This window comes from Triticum urartu, chromosome 2A (assembly GCF_056163025.1).
Source record: "Triticum urartu cultivar PI428250 chromosome 2A, HENAU_Tu73, whole genome shotgun sequence".
Lineage (NCBI taxonomy): Eukaryota > Viridiplantae > Streptophyta > Magnoliopsida > Poales > Poaceae > Triticum > Triticum urartu.
The window spans coordinates 360,978,574-360,986,727 of NC_141874.1; the positions used below are offsets into that span (position 1 = coordinate 360,978,574).

Sequence of the window (8,154 nt, forward strand, 5' to 3'; positions counted from 1 at the left end):
CCTTCTCGCTTTTTCTCTGATTTTTTTATTTTCTCATTTTTTTTCTTTTTTTTGGGGGCCTTCTCCTTTTTTGACCTTTCTTTTTTTATATATATATTTTTTCTTTTTTTCGTCCAGAGTCTCATCCCGACTTGTGGGGGAATCATAGTCTCCATGATCCTTTCCTCACCGGGGTAATGCTCTAATAATGATGATCATCACACTTTTATTTACTTACAACTTAATATTACAACTCGATATCTAGAACAAAGATATGACTCTATATGAATGCCTCCAGCGGTGTACCGGGATGTGCAATGATCTAGCGTAGCAATGACATCAAAAAACGGACATGCGACGAAAACATCATGCTAGCTATCTTACGATCATGCAAAGCAATATGACAATGAATACTCAAGTCATCTATATGATGACGATGAAAGTTGCATGGCAATATATCTCGGAATGGCTATGGAAATGCCATAATAGGTAGGTATGGTGGCTGTTTTGAGGAAGGTATATGGTGGGTTTATGGTACCGGCGAAAGTTGCCCGCTACTAGAGAGGCTAGCAATGTTGGAAGGGTGAGAGTGTGTATAATCCATGGACTCAACATTAGTCATAAAGAACTCACATACTTATTGCAAAAATCTATTAGTCATCGAAACAAAGTACTACGCGCATGCTCCTCGGGGGATAGATTGGTACGAAAAGACCATCGCTTGTCCCCGACCGCCACTCATAAGGAAGACAATCAATAAATAAATCATGCTCCGACTTCATCACATAACGGTTCACCATACGTGCATGCTACGGGAATCACAAACTTCAATAGAAGTATTTCTACAATCCACAACTACCCACTAACATGAATCTAATATCACCATCTTTATATCGCAAAACTATTGCAAGGAATCAAACATATCATATTCAGCGATCTACAAGTTTATGTAGGATTTTATGACTAACCATGTGAATGACCAGTTCCTTTCATCTCTCTAAATAGATATAAGTGAAGAAAGAGAGTTTAATTCTTTCTACAAAAGATATGCCCATGCTCTAACAAATATAAGTGAAGCAAAAGAGCATTCTACAAATGGCGGTTGTCTAAGTGAAGACAAACAGGCAATCCAAACTTCAAATGATATAAGTGAAGCACATGAAGTATTCTATAAAGCCATACTCAAAGAATATAAGTGAAGTGCAAAGAGCATTCTATAAATCAACCAAGGACTATCTCATACCATCATGGTGCATAAAAGAAAAATGAAAACTAAATGCAAAAGACGCTCCAAGATTGCACATATCGCATGAACGAAACGAATCCGAAAACATACCGATACTCGTTGAAGAAAGAGGGGATGCCTCCCCAGCATCCCCAAGCTTAGACGCTTGAGTCTCCTTGAATATTTACTTGGGGTGCCTCGGGCATCCCCAAGCTTGAGCTCTTGCCTCTCTTCCTTCTTCTCACATCGAGACCTTCTTGATCATCGAACACTTCATCCACACAAAACTTCAACAGAAAACTCGGTATGATCCGTTAGTATAATAAAGCAAATCACTACTCTAAGTACTGTTGCAAACCAATTCATATTTTGTTTTTGCATTGTTTCTACTGTAGTATAACTTTTTCATGGCTTAATCCACTGATATAAATTGATAGTTTCATCAAAACAAGCAAACTATGCATCAAAAACAGAATCTGTCTAAAACAGAACAGTCTGTAGCAATCTAAACATTCACCATACTTATGATACTTGAAAAATTCTACCCAAATTAGGAAAAATAAACAATTTGTATAGGAAGACAGTTCAAAAAGAATCAGAACCATTTGACGTTCCAGCTAAAAATGTAAAATAGCGCACTACAGCCAAAGTTTCTGTCCTGCACCATACAAACAATCAAGCAAATGTAAACATCCTAAAGGCAAACCTTGGTACATTATTTTTATAATACAATGGAATTGTACTAGGGGATAATTATTTTTGTTGAAAATTTTCTGTAATCAAGATTCACAAAGTTGCCGTGAGCATGAACAAAGTTCAAGGAGCTCTCCCACTTCAACAGTGCTTGTCTTTCTCACTATCACTTTCCTTTTTGAAAAGTTTTGGGTTCCCCTCTTTATTTTTGTTGTTTTTAAACTATATGAAAGCACTCAACAGAAATAAATGACTCTCTAAAACTTCCGGGTTGTCTCCCTGGCAGCGCTTTCTTTAAAGCCATTAAGCTAGGCATATAGTGCTCAAGTAATGAATCCACCCGGATCCCAAGGTATATCAAAGCCAATTTTAATTAGCAATGATTTGTAATTTAGTAGTGAGCACAAGGTAACATATATCATGTAATGAAGAAGTCTAACTCTCTTCCTATGCATCGGCATGTCATAAAAGAACAATTCATGCACACATAGTAAAGGCCAATGCATAGTATAAATAGTTTCTTGCAATTTTGTCATATTGGAAACATAGAGAGGTGGAGATATAGTTCATCTCTCATAATAATTGCAAGTAGGAGCAGAACGCACATGCATATTATATTCATCAAAATCATCATGTGCAATGGTAAAAGGCAACCCATCAATATAATCCTTAATAAGTGCAAACTTCTCCGATATAGTGTAGTCAGGAGAATTCAAAAAGATAATAGGACTATCATGCGTGGGTGCAAGAGAAACAATTTCATGTTTAACATAAGGAACTATAGCAAGTTCATCTCTATAAGCATCATTCATATTGGCATCTGGTCCACAAGCATAGCAAGCATCATCAAAAGGGGATATTTCAAAAGAATCAACAGGATCATAATAATCATCATAGCAATCATCCTCCGGTAAGCACGAAGGGAAATTAAACAATGTATGAGTTGAAGAGTTACTCTCATTAGAAGGTGGGCATGGGTAGCTTATCCGCTCTTCCTCCTTTTGTTCTTCGCTCTCCTCCTCATATTTTTCATCCAATGAGCTCACAGTTTCATCAATTTCTTCTTCCATAGACTCCTGCAAAATATTAGTCTCTTCTTGGACAGCGGAGTAGTACTCAATATATGGTTCAACATAGGCATTAGAAGCATAATTATCATAGCAATATTTAGATATGGCAAAAAATTTAGATTTGTAAAGAGTAGCATCATACTTTTCAATCAAAGAAGCAATTTCAAAAGCACCATTAAAAGCAATAAATTCTTCAATTTGTTCAACATCATAGTAATTATAAACACCCTTAGCATATGAAGATAAGATTCCATTATCAATAAACTCACATTGGTAGGGAAGGTGTTTCTTACGGTTTTCAGAACAATAAGTAAAATCATATATTTCACATAAATTCCAAGCATAGCATTGCAAACGTTGAATTTGACTCCATAATAATTTCCCTTTTTCAGATATACGGTGTCGCACATAACAAGCATGCTCATCTAAAGATTTGCCCTCAACTAAGCTAGTTGGGGTTTTGGCACGAGCACAAAGGGATCGAAGATGATCAAAGTAAAAAGCTTCAGCAATGTGATAGATTTTGATTGGTTCTTCAACCATTGGTTCAGTAGGTACAACTAATTTTTTGGTATTTTGCGTTTCCTACCCATAACTAAAGATAGAAAACAACTAAGAACAGTAAATAAAAATTACATAGTGATAAAGCAAACAAGCACACACGAGAATATTCACCCCACGCTATTGCTCCCCGGCAACGACGCCAGAAAAAGGTCTTGATAACCCACAAGTATAGGGGATCACAAAAGTTTTCGATAAGTAAGATTGTCGAACCCAACGAGGAGCTAAAGGTAGAACAAATATTCCCTCAAGTTCTATCTACCACCGATACAACTCTACGCACGCTTGACGTTCGCTTTACCTAGAACAAGTATGAAACTATAAGTACTTTGTAGGTGTTGTTGGATAGGTTTTGCAAGATAATAAAAAGTAGGGGCTGTTTAGATAAAGAAACAATAAAGTAAATATAGCAAGTGTGGAAAAGTGGTGGTAGGAGTTGCGAAATTGTCCCTTAAGTAATTGACTACTTTACTAGACTGATAGCAAGTATTATGTGGGAGAGGCCACTGCTAGCATGTCATCCCTGACTTGGAATTCTATGCACTTATGATTGGAACTATTAGCAAGCATCCGCAACTACTAATGTTCATTAAGGTAAAACCCAACCATAGCATTAAGATATATTGGTCCCCCTTCAATCCCGTATGCATCAATTTCTATGCTAGGTTGAAGCTTCTGTCCCTCTTGCCCTCCAATACATAGTCCTATCAACATACAACTAACCCTATGGTGTGATCCACGCGCGCAATCATATGATGGGCACCAAAGGACAACAACATAACCACAAGCAAATTAAATCAATCATAGCAATTCATCAACCACCGATAGGACAACAAAAATCTACTCAGACATCATAGGATGGCAACACATCATTGGATAATAATATGAAGCATAAAGCACCATGTTCAAGTAGAGGGTACAGCGGATTGCGGGAGAGTGGACCGCTGTAGATAGAGGGGGGAAGGTGATGGAGATGTTGGTGAAGATGGCGGAGGTGTTGGTGAAGATCGCAGTGATGATGATAATGATGGCCTCCTCTTCTTCCTCTTCTTCCTTGACCTCCTCCCTAGATGGCAGAAGGGTTTCCTCTCTGGTCCTTGGCCTCCATGGCATGGGAGGGGCGAGAGCCCCTCCGAGATTGGATCTATCTCTCTGTTTCTCTCTGGTTCTGCGTTCTATTCTGGCTCTCTTTCACCGCTTCGTATATATATATATATGGAGATCCGTAACTCCGATTGGCCTGAAACCTTTGCCGTGATTTTTTTTCTGAATATTAGCTTTCTTGCGGCAAAAGAAGAGCATCAACCGCCTTACGGTTGGCTCACGAGGGTAGGGGCGCGCCCTAGTGGGGGCGCACCCCCTGCCTCGTGACCACCTCGGGCACTGGTTCGCGTTGATTTTTCTTCCGAATTTTCCATTTTTCCAAAAATAAGCTCCGTCCGTTTTTATCCCGTTTGGACTCCGTTTGATATGGATATTCTGCGAAACCAAAAACATGCAACAGACAGGAACTGGCACTGGGCACCGGATCAATATGTTAGTCCCAAAAATAATATAAAAAGTTGCCAAAAAGTATATGAAAGTTGAATAATATTGGCATGGAACAATCAAAAATTATAGATACGATGGAGACGTATCAGGCGACGACGATGAAGTTGGTGTGGTGGTGGTATATGGCAGTAACGATGATGATGATGCGGTGGTGATATATGGCAGCGGCGACGTGACAACCTAAGAACAGAACTCGAAACTCTAAAGGACTAGACACTAAGACCACCAACTTGACACGACGATGCAACCGCAAATTCAACAAAGCAAATATAGAAAAGATTATTCAAAGGCCCAGATTGGTTCGGATATGATGAACTAACCCTAATTTTTTGGCTTTTTCGTGGACTGTAGGTATGAAGAGCAGACTCGATCTAAACTACGAAAAACTGTAAAATCTCACTGAGCAACCTAGAAATCTGATACCACTTGATGTAGGAGAAGGTGTCCCGATGTTTCGATGAGATATATATCATTTTTTATGGGAGTCGACTTTGACGAGCCGACTACGAACGTGCGAAGACGTCACACCTTAGCAATCGCTAAACCAACTTCAGAGGGTTATTGACCACGCCGGAGCACGATCAACCTGACCACGAGGGTCTACTTCCTGCGAGCAAACGAAGAACAAGCAAGAAACTGAGATTGCAATCTGGATATTGCGAATAACAGAGGAAAGCTTTATTAATGAAGGTGGGGTTCTGTGACGTCTTGGTCTGGTCGTTGGACACAAATGAAGTACGCGAAGTTGCAGCTATGGTGAACTTTTAATCTAAACAAAACCCAAAGTCTAAATGACGCCCTAAGGGCTGTATATATGGAGGAAGAGGGGGAAATTTCGTGGCCCTTGGAGGAGGGGTATGAAACAAACCCTAACTCTTGGTTCCCCACACATACGAACTTCAAAAATAGCATATACTTAAGTATTTCAAAAATACATGGGCCTGGCCCAATAATAAGGTGACGCAGCACCTAGAATAGCCTCTGGATGAAATTTATGAAGTGACATCTTGTATATTTCATCCAAGGCTTCATGCACTCCTTATGGTGGCTTCAAAGTCCTGAATTCATCACTTGTAACTCTGTTCTTGATCCCCTTGCGCATGCCATCATCTCCATGCTTGAACTTGCTCCAAGGTTCATCTTTCTTGTCCAAGCTAGGCCCTTCATTTGTAAGCAGAACAAATGTATCCAATTTAGGCAACATCATATTCTCATGAACATTATAATCGTTACCAAGAAACGAAAGTACCTGATAATTGAATTGGCGTGCGCGAGCTCTAGTAATTGGTCTAGTATGTATAGCAGCAGGGGTTGTGGGTGTAACAATGGTATTGATGTCCTCATCAGAAGGCCGCCATATTTTCCTACAGTAAGACATAGGAAAGATAATATATAAATCCCATTACGGAAAGAATCGGCAGTCCAGTTTTAAACAAAAACATTTTACTAGAACTGAAACCAATGATTTTTTTCAAACTTCTGGGTGAGGGCATGGTGCTCTAATCCATTTTTTCATATCTAAACCTCCATTTTTTTGGTGACCAAAAGTGATGCATAACAGCACAAGTGCAGAATTGTTCATAGGCATAAGAACAAATACGTAGAGTGCACATATGATATTTCAGTATTTCATCAATACATTAAAGTTTATGAACTGAAAAGAACGCAAAAGGTGAACTAAAAATCAAATAAAAGTTGTATCCTATATAGTTCAAGGTCAAAAGAACAACACAGGGGAACGGTGGGCAGGGCGTGTGCACCTGCTGGGGTAGGGGACGCATAGGGGAGCCCAAGGTGCGGCGGAAGGTGGCTCAACACAGTCGGCCTAGGAGCTGCGACGGTGAACGGCCGGGGGCTGCCGGGTTGGACTGCTGATCGCAGCGGCGGCAAACCCAAACGGCCTGGCCACACAGGGATGAGTGGCAACCAGGAGGTGGAGGGGCGTGTCCACGATGGAGAGATTGAACAGCCTATGGTTGCAGCATTGAACTGCATGTACGCGGCGGTGGAGAGAAAGCAGCTCATGAATCTGGTGCAGGGCGACATCCATGGTGCCGGTTGTGTTGCGGGCGGCGGCGGGATCTGGGAAGGAGGCAGCGTCCGGCGGGGCAAGGAAAGGAGACGGCGACCGGCGACATGGGGAAGGGAGGCGTCATCCGGCTTTGCGGGGGAGGAAGGCGGCATCCGGCGGCGCGGGGGGGGGGGGGGGAGGAGCCATCCGGCAGGGCGGGGGAGGGAGGCGGTGTCCGGCGGCGCGGGGGAGGGAGCCGGTGTCCGGTGGCACGGGGGAGGGAGGCGGCGGTCGGCGGCGCACGGGAGGGAGTCGGCGGTCGTCTCACGCGAGGGTGGAGATGGTGGGCGCTCGGGATGTAGACAAGGTCGTGGGGTTGACCAGATGCAAGAGGTTCCGGTGGGCTTTTGGTGCGTACTTCGGGCCATTGGACAGACGGATCGCCTTCTATAGGGAGCGAGGGTAACATAATCTATAATATATAATACCTAAATAGTTCATCCTTACTATGATATTTGTCCCAACATGCAAGCTGTCCACATTAGCAACCATGCCATGTAAGCAAAAGTTGATTCCATTTGCAGCCACATCATCATTAACCCTACAGCTAACGCCCACACAATTCTATCAAACAATCATGGGACTCGGTTTTTCCTTAGTACACAATGATCCTGGTAACTGAAGCGACCTGTCATTCAATTTTTCTTTGGAGTAGTATACGCAGCCATTATTTTGGTCACTGAACCGATCCGTCATTTCCTTAGATTCAGTTTTTACTTGGCACGCTACAATCCTGGACTCCTGGTCACTGAAGCAACCCATCGTTTCTATTCATGAACGGACGATGCATCCCCTCTGTAACTGGAGGAATAGCTCAGATGCATTGTCTCTCACTTCCCGACACATCTCATCTTCCCACCTGTTTCTTGTCGAGTTGCGGCCGTTGGAACCGAACTCCGGCGTGACTTCGATGCCAAGATGGGCTTGGATGTTGCGCCACTGCACCGTGCTTGATGGAACCGTCAGCATGCCCATAGTGCGTCGCTGGCTCTTGCATGGGCTTC

General features: G+C 42.1%; 1 non-coding gene across 1 annotated transcript; it reads right to left on the reverse strand.

Moving 5' to 3' along the window:
• Window positions 1–5,795: 5,795 nt before the first annotated feature.
• LOC125541500 (uncharacterized) lies at window positions 5,796–7,500 on the reverse strand. The gene is made up of 2 exons (XR_015616461.1): window positions 6,840–7,500; window positions 5,796–6,443 (listed from the first exon to the last, which is right to left on the reverse strand). It is a non-coding gene; the product is annotated as an uncharacterized LOC125541500 (transcript).
• Between the last annotated feature and the right edge of the window lie 654 nt (window positions 7,501–8,154).